This window comes from Lycium ferocissimum, chromosome 8 (genome assembly GCF_029784015.1).
Source record: "Lycium ferocissimum isolate CSIRO_LF1 chromosome 8, AGI_CSIRO_Lferr_CH_V1, whole genome shotgun sequence".
In the NCBI taxonomy this organism is placed as follows: domain Eukaryota; kingdom Viridiplantae; phylum Streptophyta; class Magnoliopsida; order Solanales; family Solanaceae; genus Lycium; species Lycium ferocissimum.
Genome location: NC_081349.1, coordinates 22,010,815 through 22,028,126, shown reverse-complemented (window position 1 = coordinate 22,028,126; position 17,312 = coordinate 22,010,815). Strand labels below are relative to the sequence as shown.

At 39.6% G+C, this 17,312-nt stretch overlaps 1 long non-coding RNA gene across 2 annotated transcripts in view; it reads left to right on the top strand.

Annotated features, from left to right (window-relative positions):
* Positions 1-17,301, top strand: part of LOC132066718 (uncharacterized) — a 35,304-nt gene extending 18,003 nt beyond the window's left edge. The window contains exon 3 of one of the 2 annotated variants that reach the window (XR_009416925.1): positions 16,787-17,301. This is a non-coding gene — a long non-coding RNA (uncharacterized LOC132066718). Of the gene's footprint in view, positions 1-16,766 lie in introns of both variants that reach the window. The other variant, XR_009416924.1, reaches the window with a different exon arrangement.
* The last annotated feature ends 11 nt before the right edge of the window (positions 17,302-17,312 follow it).

Sequence of the window (17,312 nt, the reverse complement as noted above, 5' to 3'; positions counted from 1 at the left end):
AAGTGAGTATGCAGAAAGTAAGAAGATCAAAATGTCGTGAGAAAAAAAAAATGTAAGGAACAAGGGTGAGTGAAGCTTCCAAGAGAGACGACGGGCAAAGCAAGGGACTATTTGGATAAAATTTGAAGGTAAGCGTGCAAAAGGGATAAAGTGCGGTAGTATGGAATAAAAGATGAATGTGTGGGTTGGAGAACGAGACTTCGACAAGTGGGACTAAAGGATAATGACCACAACTAGGAATGTGAAGTAAGAGAGAGAATGATTAGGCCTTGCAACGATACTAAGAGATTTCCAGCTCTCGAGAGGTATATAAAGGGATAAATGTGTAGTCATACTGACACGGTTGCCTCGAAAACGAAGAAGCTTTCCTAAAAGATGATTTAAGAATAGAACGGATTTGCACGTTTAAAGGAATATTTCATGAACTTCAGGGTCGATACCATAAAATAACAAGTGGAGAAGGGTGCTCGGGGAGGAAGGAACTCAAGGAAGGTTTGAGAATTAAAGTAGGAAAGGTACACTAATGGGCTGGTCAAAAGAAGAGGAGAGAAGAAAAAGGAAAGAAAAGAAAAATTGAGCAATCACCAAGGACAAGCGAGAGGATAATGAACTAACAAAGCTAACCGGGAGGTAGTACATCAATGACATGGGATGAGGATAAGGAATACTGAGATTTGATTATAAAGGAAATAGAAGGATGTATAGGAAATATTCATGAACATGGACTAGCCTTTGCGGCAGGAAGGACAAGAAAGAAGAGAGTATATTTGCAAGGATTTCACGACACGAACAAGAAGTGGCAGAACACTGGAAGAACTACAACGCATAGGTGGGATGCAAATAAGTAGTCAAGGAAAATTTCGGATAAGTGAGCTAAGTGAATAAAAGGATTGATAGTGGAAGTGGAAGAGTGTAGCATATTAACTCTCAATGATATATTGTAGATGTAAAGTGAAACCGAAAACTTAGAGTAAGAAGAATTTCAGTGATAATAGTTGTGGAGGAAGACGAGGGATAAAAAGAGCAAAGTGTGACCAAACGCTCCGTAAAATGTTTTGATGGATTCCAATGTCCCCATTAACCCATTGATTCGGGAAATGTTCAGTCATAAAAGGTAGAAGTAGAAGGGCCTTAAAGAAGGCAGCGAGAATGGATCTGTAATGCATAAGCGCTTCGTTTAAATGCAAAGCCCTCGATTAGCAGAAAGGAAAATAAGTCAAGCTATACGATGAGAGAATTTCGGTATTATAAGAGACCAAAAGAGTTGGAGGATCGTTAGGGTTGGCCAATGACTACTGATACTCGGGAGTTACTAGTGTATAAAAACACCCTTAAAAAGGGGGGGGAAGAAGCGAGATCTAGTCGAAATGAGGTATGGCAATGTCAAAATTCCAAGGAAAGAAAGATGTTAGCTTAAAGAGGCCAAAATTCGGGACATAGTGGCATATCAAGAATGCATTAAGAGGGAGCAGAGACGAATTAAAGATAAGCATACCACAAAGCAGGTATGAAAGGGAATTAAAAATGGATCAAGAGAATACTTCATGCGGTCGTGAGATATGATATTTCTAGCCCTGGGAAATTTGTGCCGCACCTAAATAGGCAGCGACGTATCCTAAAGAGTAATAAAAAGAGTAAGAAAAGGTACAAGCTAACTACAAAGAGAATGATAAATGGATGATGAGTACAAAGGACACTTTGGGTTACAACGGAAGAAAATCTTGATATTAAAGGAAAAATATGAGAATCTTAACAAAAGGAGTAACGATAAGCGGTGTGGCGATCTCTAAAGAGAGGAAGAACGATGTGGGTGCAGATAGAAAGGCAGCAGCATCACTAGAAATTAGAAAGTATATCACGAGTCACTAACCATACTGAGTATAAGGGTATGTATTATAGAATTATATGAACCATCAGCGTAAGGTTATGCCCCGCAGATGGGAATGGACACACCGGAAAAGCCAACAAAGAATGACAGCTAACTAAGTGATCACTGGAATAAGGAAGTCAAGGGTAAGTATACCATACCGATGTTAGAAAAGAAGTTGTGGTAAAGTGAGAATTGCCCTAACTTTATAATTATAAGTTATATTTCAAGATTTGAGGCAAAGGAATTAAAGGGAGAGTTTTGACAAGAACTCGAAGATATTGTGAGCTATAGACCAGTTCGAACTATGATTATTGGTTCATTCGCAATATATAATCTGCTACAAGGAATAATAAAGATGGTGATGGAACATTAGGAATGTACATATTTAAGAGATTGTATTGAGGATATGGTTATAACTGATCCTAGAAAGGAATTAAGATGAATGGTTGAAGAAACATAATCGTTAAGAATAAAGATTTGTCAGTAGCAGAGTACCGCTGAACAAGCAACTGGACGTTAGTATAAGAAAATTTACGATGAATCAGAGAGCTTGGCTGATGAATTACGAGGGGATAATCTAGCACGTATCTAAGCTCAACAAGTACAAGTAGGGATAGCCAAGATAGTATCGGAGGAGTCAACAAAAGAAAGTGTTGTATTCGAGCAAGGGAGTTATCCGTTAATAAAGAAATGAGGAACAAAGAGGAAGGACGCTCGCAGGATGGCGAGTAGCCGTGGCGTGGCTAGTTGAACCACAAGAATGAAGAAAAAATGAGAATGGAATACTAGTTGACTTGTGACTATATATATGTGAGGATTGAGGACTGCACGACTCACAAATGAATTTGATAAAGAGCTAAGAAAGAACAGCATGAAACTGACCAAATTATAGTATAAGTATACGGTAACTGAACAAACAAAAAAAAATTCAATCAGGCTATTGAGGATCGGTGCACTACAACATTCGAGGACAAATGTTTTTGTAAGGGGGGAAGGATGTTACACCCCGTATCTTTGAAGAAGCATTTATCAAATTTGAAACATAAGTACGTTGAGTTATGGTTAAGTAAAACCACTTTGGAATATAAGGAGCAAGCATTATTAAGTATATTTAATGAGTGAAGGATATATATAAGGTATACCGGAAGGTTTTATAAGGAAATGAGTGGAAGAAATGGAGTAGTACGACTTTGGAGAAAGGATGGGTAAAGTTTCATGCAAAAATTTTGGTCCAACTTGAGGGAAGGATATCTCTTAGCATATGAGGTGTTTTACGATTTTTCAAAAGCCTAAAATAAAGTTTGTCGAGTCTAGTTTTCAACGCAACAAATCGCTCATCGATAACACATCGGAGTAGAGAATTATGGATGTTACAAGTTCGGCTGACGGAGCAGAAACGCACTGCTACAGTACCCGGGTGCTACAGTACCCCCCGAACCATACCTATAAATACCCCTCTAACCCATTAATTTTCATTCATCAATATTTCCGAATTTGACCTTATAGAACTCTTGAGAGTTCTATGAATAACCTCCATTTTTTCCCAATCTTCCATAAATTTTTCCAAATCATTAAGAGAGAATATTAACATCAAAACCTCAAGGAAAATTCATGGAAGAAGATTTTCTTGTTTCTTTTCAAGGTGGCGATGAACTTGATTTTGGAAAAGGGAGAATAACGTGAAGTTGTGATTCTATAAATTGTTCTTCCTATTATTTACATGATTGAGATATAAAGGTTTAGAAATTCTTAGAGAGGAAAGAATCATAGGAGAAAAAAAAAGAGTATGAATTGAAGTTGATGGCCATATTATTTGAAAAGAATTTTGGATTAATTTGAGTAAATTAATATAATTGATTATGGTATTATGGATGTTGTTAGTTATGAAAGTTGGAAAACAGCGTGTGGGTTATTTTAAGGTATACATTGGCGTTGGAAATGATGTTATTGATGTTGGTATTGTTGTTGTTGTTGTTGTTGGTTGCTGAATTGAAATTTCGGGCTAGGCATATAAACGGGGGAGATGCTGCCCGATTTTCAGCAGGATATAAAATAGTTTAAATTGAAAGCTGGTACACGTATGCAATGATGAGTCTAACGATAGTGTGAATTCTCTCAAATGTAGATTTGCGAGTACGGACGGATAAGCGTAGAAAATAGGAGGCCGCGCAGGTATGTTAAGGCTCGTCCCTTTCTTTCAAAGGCATGATTCCTATGTTTGATTCCATAAATGTTTCCATAACCTCCTTGTTTCTAAACGTTAGAAGTTCATGATTCAAGGCATGACTCCTTTCCTGATAATCCATAAATGTTTTTCCAAAATGTCCGTATTTTCCAAACCGAGAGATTTATGATTTTGGAAGCTCTTATGAACAACAACGATGGACATGTGTTTTTACAATGATAACGATGATGTCAAAGATGAGCACATCTCTATGATGATTATGATAATGATGATTTTATGTTTAAAAGTCTCAAGTTATGAGATCAATGATAATATGAGAATGTTGAGCTATTTCTTGATTTTCTTAATTTTATTCATTGATGATGACTCTATTTCTAAAAGCTCCAAAGTGTATGAATTGACGCTTTATGATATTTATGATCTTACTCTATGTTTTCCCTTGATGTTATTCTTCATTGATAGTCTCACCTTATAATGCTCGTCCTTCAAGGTGAGACACGACGATCATGATTATTCTATAATATAATCGGAGGTTACCGACCTTACGTCACTGTGATGGAGTTATAGCTTTTGATTGGGATCTTATACATGCTTATGTTGTGATGATTACACCGCGCCTATACGGCCGGGCAGCACCACTACGGAGGGCGTAGTGGGCGGCTTATGGATGATTACACCGTGCCTATACGGCCGGGCAGCACCACTACGCTGGGCGTAGTGGGCGGCTTATGGATGATGATAATAACACCGTGTCTATATGGCACGGGCAGCACCACTAGTGGGCGGCGTGAGATGATTACCCTGGACGCGGGCTAATGATGTTATTTGATTCAGACAGTTTATGTATGTATGTGTGATATGTTTTGAAGGTAAAAGTGAGCATGCATGATTCCGCCTTAAGAGGCAAGCAGTTACAGTTATACCTTTTTCTTATATCTTCCATATTTCCTTATTATGTTGTTGTTCATGTTCTGTACATATTATCATGTTATCATTCATGCCTTACATACTCAGTACATTACTCGTACTGACGTCCTTTCTTTTATGGATGCTGCGTTCATGCCCGCAGGATCAGGTAGCCAGCCGAGTGAGCCAGACCAGTAGGATCTCTCTTCCGTCTCAGCCAGCGAGCTCCATTTGGACCGGAGCGACCGCCCTATTGGTATGCTCTTTTGATAAACGGGTATGACAGGGGCTTGTCCTGTCTCTTCTACAGTTTGTATTCTATAGAGATCTGTAGACAGTGTTATGTATCCGTGATGTTATGCAGCCTGGTCGGCGCTTGCGTTGTTGTACAGTATATGTAGTGTCCTAGTCGGCTTGCGCCATTACTCTCAGTATTTATGCTTATATGTATGTGTTGGCCGTGAGTCCTCGAGACGGTGTTTCTTGTGTTAATTATTCAGGAGACAGTATAGCTCAGTTATGGATTGTGTATGGGCCCAGATTAATCAGTGAGAAGTGAATCCAAGCATAGGAGTGCTTGGCCAGTAGTGGTCGGGCATTCGTCACGGGTGTTGCACGCCACGCTTATAAACGGGAGGTCACGGGCATTTTAGGAATGAATGACCTTCTTTCTTCATAAGATCGTGCGATAGAGCCATGATATAAGGATTTCTCTTTCCTTAACTGTGTATTGTGTATTTCAGAGATGCCTGTAAAGAGAAAGGCTACGGCAGCCCAAAAGGGCAAGACAGTGGCAGAAAAGCGAGGCGAAAGAGCACGCAACGGATATTGAGGAGGGTGAGTCCCGAATGCGGCTCGATCTCGGTCCTCCCATTCGGTGCCTATTTCGAGGAGCATGAGGGAGCCTCGGCCCGGCTTCCAGCACCTCCAGCTCCTCCACCGGATGCTTCGGGCCAAGATGTAAAAGAGGCCATTCATTTACTTACTCAGTTGGTTGCCGCCCAGACTCAGCGGCAAGGTACGGGGCAAGGTGACAGGGCTGTTAGTGCAAGGGCCTGTGATTTTATTAGCTTGAACCCTCCGAAATTCTTCGGGTCAAAGCCGGATGAGGACCCTCAGAATTTTATTGATGGAATGTTGAGGACACTTCGGTTAATGCATGCTTTAGATGTTGAATCGGTGGAGTTAGCATCCTATAGATTGAGGGATATCACGGTTCATTGGTATACAGTTTGGATGGCTTCACGGGGAGCCAATGCACCTCTCCCGGTATGGCAAGAATTTGTGGATGCCTTCCTCCGACATTACTTGCCTCCAGAGGTTCGGCGGGCTAGAGCCGATAAATTCCTGAATCTTAGGCAAGGGAGTATGCGTGCTTTAGAATACAGTCTCTGCTTCAATTCTTTGGCTAGGTATGCTTCGGCCATGGTAGCAGATATGAGTGACCGAGTGCACCGATTTGTGAGAGGCCTAGGGCCACATTTGATGGATAAGTGCTTGACTGTGTCCCTTCAGGACAATATGGATATTTCACGCATTCAAGCCCACGCCCAGAATTTGGAAGAAAGCCAACAACAACAAAGAAGTGAGCGTGAGCATGATAGAGGGTATAACAAGAGGGCTAGATCTTCGGGTCCGACGAGTGAGTATAGAGGCGGGACGAGATAGAAGTTTTCTAGGCATTCAGGCCATGTTATGACTAGTGCGCCTCCACGGTTTACAGGCCAGAGATTTGATAGATCTACTTATTCCGGGCCGAGTCAGAGTTTCAAGGCTTCAGGTTCTCAGTTCAGGGGTGATTCGGGTCAGGCAAGGCCACCCGTGCCACGATGTTCCCAGTGTGAGAAGTTACATTAGGGCCAGTGTCGACTAGGTTCAGAGGTTTGCTATGCATGCGGTCGGCCAGGCCATATTATGCGCGATTGCCCCTCGGTTGGTGGTAGGGGTAGGACCCAGCCTTCAGGATCGATAGCTGGGTCTTCATCATCTATACGCCCTATGGGGCCCGGTTCACATGTGCCGGTCGGCCATGGTAGAGGCAAGAGGGAGAGTTCCCGGTTCTAGTGGTCCTCAGCACCGTATTTATGCTTTGGTGGACGCCAGATCTTGAGTCTTCCCCCGATGTTGTCACAGGTATATTATCGGTATTTTCTCATGATGTATATGCTTTGATAGATCCGGGCTCCACATTGTCATATGTTACTCCATATATTGCGGGTCGGTTTGGGGTCAAATCGGAGTCGATCAAACCTTTTGAGGTATCTACACCCATTGGTGAACCGGTAATAGCTAGTCAAGTATATAGAAATTGTGTAGTTGTGATTTGTGACCATCGTACTATGGTTGACTTACATGAGCTAAAAATGGTGGATTTTGATGTTATCATGGGCATGGATTGGTTGGCTTCTTGCTATGCCAATGTTGATTGTAGAATGAAAATGGTTCGCTTCCAATTTCCGGGAGAACCAGTTTTAGAATGGAAAGGGAATCTTTGCGTCACCAAAAGGTAGGTTTATTTCCTATCTTAAGGCAAGGAAAATGATCACAAAAGGTTGTATTTACCATCTAGTTCGGGTTCAAGATGTAGAAGCTGAACCGCAAACTCTTCAGTCTGTCCCCGTAGTGAATGAGTTTCCGGATGTGTTCCCGGAAGAGCTTCCAGGCCTCCCTCCCGAGCGAGAGATTGATTTTGCTATTGATGTGCTACCGGATACTAGACCCATATCTATCCCTCCTTACAGAATGGCTCCCGTAGAGTTGAAAGAGTTGAAGGAGCAATTGAAGGACTTGCTCGAGAAAGGCTTTATTAGGCCTAGTTCATCCCCGTGGGGAGCACCCGTGTTGTTTGTGCGAAAGAAAGATGGCTCCTTGCGAATGTGTATTGACTATCGGCAACTGAATAAGGTGACGATCAAGAACAAATATCCTCTTCCGAGGATTGATGATTTATTTGATCAATTACAAGGCGCCAAATGGTTTTCAAAGATAGATTTGAGATCCGGGTATCATCAGGTGCGAGTTAGGGAGAAAGATATTTCTAAGACAGCCTTCAGAACAAGATACGACCATTTTGAATTCCAGGTAATATCGTTTGGGCTAACTAATGAGGCGGCAGTGTTTATGGATTTAATAAACAATGTGTTCAGGCCGTTCCTAGATTTATTTGTGATTGTATTCATCGACGATATCTTGGTGTATTCTAGGTCGAGGCGAACACGCGGATCATTTGCGTATCGTTCTTAGAGTTCTTCAAACTCGGGAGATGTTTGCCAAATTTTCCAAGTGTGAGTTTTGGTTGAACTTGGTGACCTTCTTGGGGCATATCATTTAAGTCGATGGTGTTCGGGTAGATACCCAAAAGATTGAGGCCGTGAAAACTTGGCCAAGGCCCACAACTCCTACGGAGGTTCGTAGTTTTCTGGGCTTAGCAGGTTATTACAGGAGATTCATAGAAGGCTTTTCTTCTATTTCTGCACCACTCACGAAGTTAACCCAGAAATTAGCCAAATTTCAATGGACAGATGCTTGTGAACGTAGTTTCCAAGAGCTAAAGGATAGATTAACTTCTCGCCCTGATCCGACACTTCCGAGGGATTGGAAGGTTATGTTGTTTATTGTGACGCTTCAGGCATTGGGCTAGGCTGTGTGTTGATGCAACATGGTAAGGTGATTGCGTATGCTTCAAGACAGCTACGGAAACATGAGAAGAACTATCCAACCCATGATCTTGAATTGGTTCATGTGATTCATGCATTAAAGATGTGGAGACATTATTTGTATGGTGTCCATGTGGATATTTATACAGATCATAAGAGCCTTCAGTATATCTTCAAGTAGAAAGAATTGAATTTGCGGCAACGGCGGTGGTTGGAATTATTGAAAGACTATGATGTTGACATCCTGTATCATCCCGGAAAAGCAAATGTTGTGGCTGATGCTCTTAGCCGTAGATCCATGGGAAGTTTATGCGATGTGCAGCCAGAGAAAAGAGAGATCGCTCGTGAGCTCCAGCAGTTAGCTAGCCTAGGAGTTCGAGTAGTGGACTCAGGTAGTATGGGAGCTACCATTCAAAATTCAGCGGTTTCGTCATTAGTAGTGGAAGTGAAAGAGCGACAATACGAAGATCCCATGCTAATTCATTACAGAAATACACTCCCTCAGAAGGAGAAGTCATCATTTGAGATTTCTGGAGATGGAGTTCTCCGATGCCGAGGCAGGTTGTGTGTTCCTGATGTTGCAGGACTACGCCGCCAAATATTGAGAGAAGCCCATTGTTCCCATTATTCGTTCCCGGAGAGCAACGAAAATGTATCATGATCTTAAATCTATATATTGGTGGAATGGGATGAAGAAAGATATAGCGAAATTTGTAGCTCAATGTCCCAACTGTCAGCAAGTGAAAATCGAGCACCAAAAGCCAGGCGGATTGTTGCAAGCTATAGAAATTCCAACTTGGAAATGGGAAGTAATTAACATGGACTTCATTACAGGCTTACCCCGTTCCCGACGTAAGTATGATTCTATATGGGTGATTGTGGATAGACTTACGAAGTCAGCTCATTTCTTACCGGTCAGAACTACATATGTAGCAGAAGATTATGCAAAGCTTTATGTTAAGGAGATAGTGCGGCTTCACGGTGTTCCAGTATCTATTATCTCCGATAGAGGGACTCAGTTTACAGCTAATTTTTGAAAATCTTTCCAAGAAGGTTTGGGGACTCAGGTGAGTCTTAGCACGGCTTTTCACCCGCAGACGGATGGACAAGCCGAACGTACCATTCAGACCCTTGAGGATATGCTACGGGCATGTGTATTGGATTTTGGAGGTAGTTGGGAGGATCACTTACCACTTATTGAATTTGCTTATAATAATAGTTATCATTCTAGCATCCAAATGGCACCGTATGAGGCTTTATATGGGCGAAAGTGTAGATCCCCAATTGGGTGGTTCGAGGTAGGAGAGACTAAATTGATAGGGCCAGACTTGGTCCAGCAAGCTATAGAGAAAGTTAAGCTCATACAGGATCGATTATTAACAGCTCAGAGTCGTCAAAAGTCCTATGCGGATAATCGTCGAAGGGACTTAGAGTTCCAAGTGAAAGATTGGGTATTCTTAAAGGTGTCGCCGATGAAGGGCGTAATGAGATTTGGCAAAAAGGGGAAGCTTAGTCCCCGGTACATTGGACCTTATGAGATTATACGCAAGGTAGGCAAAGTGGCTTACAAATTAGATCTACCTCCTGATTTGGAGTTAGTTCACCCAGTTTTTCATGTATCGATGCTTCGTAAGTGCATTGGAGATCCTTCTAGAATTGTACCAATAGATGATGTCCAAGTCACCAAACAATTGTCTTATGAGGAAGTCCCCATTGCCATTTTAGATAGGCAAGTACGAAAGCTCAGAACCAAAGAGGTAGCTTCAGTTAAAGTTTTATGGAAGAATAATAATAGAGAGGAAATGACTTGGGAAGCCGAAGAAGACATGAAATTCCGGTACCAACATTTATTTTCACCCTCAGAGGAGACTCAGGCAGAGATGCCATTATCCTCAGGTATGTAATGCTTTTCTTGATGTTTTCTTAGTCGTGTGTGGCCATGGTTGGTACGCTCAAATTACACCTATTAATGGTATAACGCGGACGTTGTCAAATATAGTAACCCAACGAGGTTGGGGTCGAATCCCACAGAGAATATGGCGTGAAAAGTTTACTGTATTATACTAATCTTGAGAGGTCTTGGTGTATTCCGGGAAAGGGTTTTATAGTTGATTTGGTTTGTGGACTAATTTAATCGATGGAAATTTAAAGTGGTAAATATATGGGTAAAAAGAACCAAGGTTGTGGCGAAAGTGTATTTTTCGATCTTGATATACTTCTAATTCCCTATGTGAATCTAAACTATTTTCCAATAAGAAAAGATTATTTCTTTCTATGCTTTTTCAAAGATAAGAAAGTACATGAAGAACGGTTGATTATGCCAAGTAAATTCCTCTTATTCCTAAGTGGAGTTCTTGTTATTTGTTCTTACCTCTAGCTATTTTCCCAAATAAACTAAAGTTTATGGCGTGAGCTAATGTTTGCAACCACTAACTATATGTGAATACGAAGAACAAATAAACCCTAACAATCCATTATGATCCCCAATCACAAAACACCCATCCTCGGGTTACAACCTTAGTAAAGGTGTTTCTTACTCATGGCAACAAGAAAACAATAAAAGATTGAAGATTGCATAATTGAATTATTGTATTGAACTTACGAATAAAACTTGAAAGTAATGAATGTAAGTCTGTGAAATCTTCAAAAGCAATTAACTTAAAAGTAATTACTACAAGTCTTATGTCTAAAAAATGTTATTTATGAATAATCAATCCTAGCTTATCTTTGCACTTCGACGGTCGTCAACATGGACCAAAGATGTACACTTTTATGCTCTGCGGGAACTAAGACCGTATCATATTATATAAGTCGGAGAATTTTGTTACCGTAGAAACTTTTTGACGAGGATTTTGTCCGTCCTTATGCTTATCGAGCATTGTTCTAACTTCAAAATACGCACAATACATAAAACGGAAAAATCTTGCTCGAAAATAAGTAAAACTTAGAGTTAAAGAGCATTAGATGTGCCAAAATCCCGCAATCAATGGTAGGGGGGATGGTAGTGCCATATTATAGGGGAAACTACGGCAAATTTTTATAGAATCCCCGAGAACCTAACATTTGAGGACGAATGTTCTTAAGGGGGGGAGAATGTTACACCTCGAAAAAATTTCATGTCGTCATATGATAGATAGACTAATACAGGGTGAGATGAATACGATGTTTCTATAAGTAAGAAAGGTTATTTAACGATCCTAGTTAAGATTTCAAAGATGTTGGAAGTAAGAGGAGAAAGTTCCTTAAGAAGGGCAAAGTATATGTTATGTTTTGGAAAAATTCCGTAAAGTACCGAGCTAATGTTGACTTAGTGATATCTTAAAGGAGAGTTGTAACTCTCCTTAGATTGGTAATGAAGTGTTAAACAAGTGTCAAGAAGGTTCCATAAGGATTGGAGATCGAACGAACGACGGAAACAATTTCCGAGAGGTGGGGTTATACGACCGCTTATACGGTCCGTATAACATTATACGGTCCGTATAAGGGTCCGTATAACACCCAACAGGAAGATGTTTTCCATGATGGTGAACCACGGTCACTTATACGGACCGTACAATGTTATACGGACCGTATAAGTGTCCGTATAACACCCGACGGGCTGAGTTATTTTCAAGTATATAAATGTGATCCCACTTCATTATTTTCATTTTCTACACTTCTCCACTTCTCTCCAAGGTTCTAGAACATTCCACACATTTCATATACAAGAATCCAAGGGAAATCAAAGGCTCATATCATTAATCCAAGGAAATCAAGTATAAGGAAGCTCTTAAGGGTTGCTAGAGTCAAGAAAACTTTATGGATTGAAGCTAGGGTTTTTTTTTTCAAGTGAAGTATTCCCATCCAAAGGTTATTCCTACTCAATCAAAGGTAAGTTTTATGATCATTTCATGTTATTTGGACTATGGAGAGGTTGAAAGACTTGGGTAGAAGAAGAAAGTAGAAAATGAAGTCTAAATGTAACTTTGGTGATGTTTTTAAGTAGTGAGCTAACTTGAGTCATGATTTCTAGTATAATATGGATATAATCTTGTTATGGAAGGTAATAATGGTAATGAAGAAGCATCATATGTAAATGTGCTAAAATGGGTATGAAGTTGCTAGTATGAGTTGAACATGGGGGTGAATATTGAAGGCTTAGTGTAATGTGATTACTTGAATTGGATATTATGAGTGTATTATGGATGTTATTGTGGTTGTTGGGAGTTGTTTTGTGATATGGTGGAAGTTGACGAAATAGGGGAAATGCTGCCCAATTTTCATTAGACTATGAATTATTCTAGTTTGAATTTAAAAGTATCATTAAGGCTTAACCATGGCATGAATCCTTCTAAATGTAGATTATTCAAGCTTCAACGGTGAACGTTAGATAGTTGAGAAGACAAAGAGGTATGTAAGGCTAATCCTTCTTTCAATAAGGCATGGTTCCTTGGCTATATATATATATATATATATATATATATATATATATATATATATATATATATATATATATATATCCTTTCATGAGTTCTATAATGTCCTCCAAATGATTCTATCTCTAAAGCTACTAAAGCTCATGATCCTCGATACTTTCATGATTTCCATTGCATCCTTTATATGATAGCTGACCCTCCAAGGATAGACGTAACAAAAACGATAATGGTAATGATGTTGATGATACTTATGGACTCTTAAGTATACGTGTCTAAGTATGTATGACTATTATGTAACACCGAGCTTATATGGCCGGGTATGATATCTATTGCGCGCACACCACTGCAGTTGGGTACGGATGACACTGAGCCTTGGTAGGGCCAGGTATGTATAATCACCGAGCCTTGTCATAGCCGGGTATGTGAAACCACCGAACCTCCATGGTCGGGTATGCTATGGATATGAATATGTATATGAATATATGAATATGGATACGGATGTAGATATATGTATATGTTTATATGTGTGTACACGAGCACGCATTAGAAATGGAAGGTCCCTATGAAAGACAAGTAAGTAATTATGATGATGGCTCTACTATCTCCCGATTCTCCCATCTTATGCTATTTCTTATGTTGTCTCTTATGCTCCTATTATGATGTTGATTATGCTTTACATACTCAGTACATTATTCGTACTGACGTCCTTTTGTTTGTGGACGCTGTGTCATGCCCGCAGGTGGCCAGGGAGACAGGCTTGATCCATAGCATTTCTTATTCAGGGACTACATAGAGGAGCTCCATTTCATCCGGAGCTACAACTTTTGGTATTATTCTTTTGTGTACATACATGGGCACGGCGGGGTCCTGTCCCGCCTATATGATGTTACCTACTCTTCTTAGAGGCTCGTAGATAGTTGTGTATGATTAGATGTCTTTAGCCTTGTCGGCTTATATTTTGTATATCATTTTGATGGCCTCGTCGGCTTATGTATATTGATATGGGAATAGTTGTTAATGATGGTATAAATGTGGGGTGGTTTAGCATTATTGATGTATAGCATTTTAGCATTATTGATGTGAATAGCATTCATGAGTAAGAAATCACAATGCAAACTTTTGCCAATCTGATATTGTGCTAAATAAAAGTTATCTTATCTTCTTTTCTGATACGAGACAGGTTTTGTTTACTCATGTTTATGATTCTTTTAATATATTTTGTTCCCAGGAAATTTCTTATGGTTATAAGAAAATATGCTACTTATAGGGTGTGTTTGGTATGATGGAAAACATTTTCCGGAAAATATTTTCCAATTTTCTCATGGTAGTTTGGTTAAAAAATTTGGAAAACATTTTCTTTAACAAAAAAAGCTTCTTAAAAATGGGAAAAATGACTTCCCTAATAAAAGTAAGGAAAATAAGTCCACAATGCATTCCACCAACCACCAAACCCCAAACACTCCCACAACCCCACCCCCACGGCACCCCGCGCCCCATCCCCACCCCCACGCCAAAAAAAATTAATTTTGTTTTGAGAAAAAAGTTTTGATTTTTTTTTTTTTTTGGTTTTTTGCACCACCCACCCCCAACTACCAAACCCCAACAACTCCCATCACCCCACCGCACCCCAACCCCACGGACACCCCCCCCCAAAAAAAAAAAAATAATTTTGTTTTGAAAAAAAAGTTCGATTTTTTTTTTTTTTTGGTTTTTTGCACCAACTACCAAACCCCAACCACTTCCGCAACCATGCACCACCCAACCACTCCCACAACACATGCACCACCCCCCCCCCCCATGCCGCACCCTACCCCCAACCCACCGCCCAATCCCCTCCCCCCAATTTTTTTTTAAAAAAAATCTTTTGGTTTCTACACCACCACATCCCTACCCTCCCCCACCCCCCACCCCCGTACCCCGCACCCCACCCCACCCCTAATTTTTTTTTTTTAAAAGTTTTCTTTTTTGATTCTCTACACCCACCCCCCTGCAAGCACCCCCCTATCCCTCCCCCCTCCCCCCCCCCATAATTTTCTCTTACTATTTAATTTTACCTTTATTAAAAAATTATAAAAATTGAAAGTTTGTGTGGTTATTGGAGGGTGGGTGGTGTAAAAATCGAAAAAAAGTAGTAACTTTTAAAACTTTTTTAAGAATTTTTTTTGGGGTGGGGGGGGGGGGGGATGTGGTGGTTTAGAAAATCCGAGAAAAAGAAAATTTAAAACTTCAAAAAAAAAAAATTGGGGTAAGGGGTTGGTGTGGTATGGGTCCACGCGTGCGGGGGGGGGGGGTGTGGTGGTTTAAAAAAATCCAGAAAAAAAAAATTAAAAAATTCAAAAAAAAAATTGGGGCTGAGGGGTGGGGCTGGGGGTGGGGGTTGGTGTGGTATGGGGTGGTGGGGTTGGGGTGGAGTTGTAGGGCTTAGGTGGGTATTTTCCTGAAAATATTTTCTACCAACCAAATGAACATGAAGAAAATAAGTAAAAAATTCTTATTTTATTTTCCGCTACCCAAATGAACATGAGAAAATAAGTAGAAATTCACTTATTTTCCAAGAACACATTTTCTAGGAAAACATTTTCCTCCATATCGAACACACCCATAATATCCAGGTTTCTGGTATGGATCAACTTTTGGGATAGATCTCTAATTTTATATCTTACCTATACATATTTCATTAAACTGGTGCCTCGATGATATTTTGCAGCCTATTATACCTTATTTCTGTTAAACGGATAACATACTATCAACTTGCAAGCGAGGATGTTGGCTGAATAAAGTGCTTGAAACATGTTGGTCTAAAAATAATTATGAAGTCATCAAATTGACAATGGTCTTTATTGAATTGGATATTAGCAAACCAATTTGCAAGATTACTGTACAGAAAACTTATAAAATGGCTGTCTAATCATCGGATTTACAATGATCTAGATTGAATTGGGAATACACATGTAAAATTGCAAGTTCAGTGCCTTCAAATAATTCATTTGTTATATTTTGTGGATAGAGATGAGCAGGATTAAAATACATAGCAGGATTAAAATACATACTCAGAGAAAAGGTCCCACAACAGCATTGACCAAATTATCAATCAGAGAAAACAAAGGAGCTGAATTTGTGAAGATAGAGGACTATAATGAAAATACCATATTTTATTAACAAGGCAACCGACACTTACCTATGGTTTAAATCCTTTTTGGCTTTAAAGGCCAACATTTACTCCATCAATAATAGCTTCAAATGGCCCATAATAATCAAGCTATTTCTACAGTCAAACATTTGTTTTACCCTTATTAGAGACACAAATAATATATATATACTGTTTGAAGATATGACATGGTCAGTCATGAAGATGCAGCTACATATACCATAGAAAATGTTAGTATGTAGTAATAAGATTGATCAAAAGATGAGAATATAAAATCGCTGATATATCAACTCATGGGTAATATACATCTGTTTCTATCTGAAAAGCAGTTCACCCACATCTTCTGAGAACTAACTATCCTAATCCAGCACCGAGTCATCCAAAAACAATTTGGAGTTACAAAATTTCTTGACGATTGTTTCAATTGTATAATTTGAGTTAACCTTTGGTAGTTTGATTACTTTCCATGTGGGATTACAGGGGACGCATTTACAAAGCTATTAATGTAGTGTTTGTATTTGTTGGTTTTATATTGCGTGTGCAGTATATCTTGCTTTTTATTTTCATTTATGAATTCCTCTCTTAGATTTCAGCCTTTGCTTGCAGAGAATTGCTTAGAGGACCTCTATATGATGGTTTAGTCTTAATTTTGAGTGCATTTCACTTTTGGTGTGAATCACCGGTTGGAGTAAATTCATTAGCAATGATGGATGGTGGTGATGGTAAGAGCTAACTTTTGTATCTCACTAAGTCTAAGATTGCTTCGTTCGATTGTCACTGTGAAAGCAGTAAAACTTTTGTATGGTATTTTCTACTCAATCCATTCCAAATTTTCTTGGATTTTTCTTTGCTACAAAATCCATAACAAAAACAATAAAAGATTCAATTAACATTCTTCAACTTTGTCTATATATAAAAGGGTAAACTTGCATTGTTCAAAATTTGATTCAACATATAGTCACAGGTTCTCTTTCTTTTCCTTATCTCATTTTCCAATCTCTTCTTCCTGTTATCTTCCTTCTTTTCCTGACCGTGACGGAGTTCTATTGCATCTCAAAAATGGCAGCAATGTGTGCCTCTGTTTGTGCTGGAGTTTTTTGTAATTACAGATATTTCTGCTGGAAACCATATT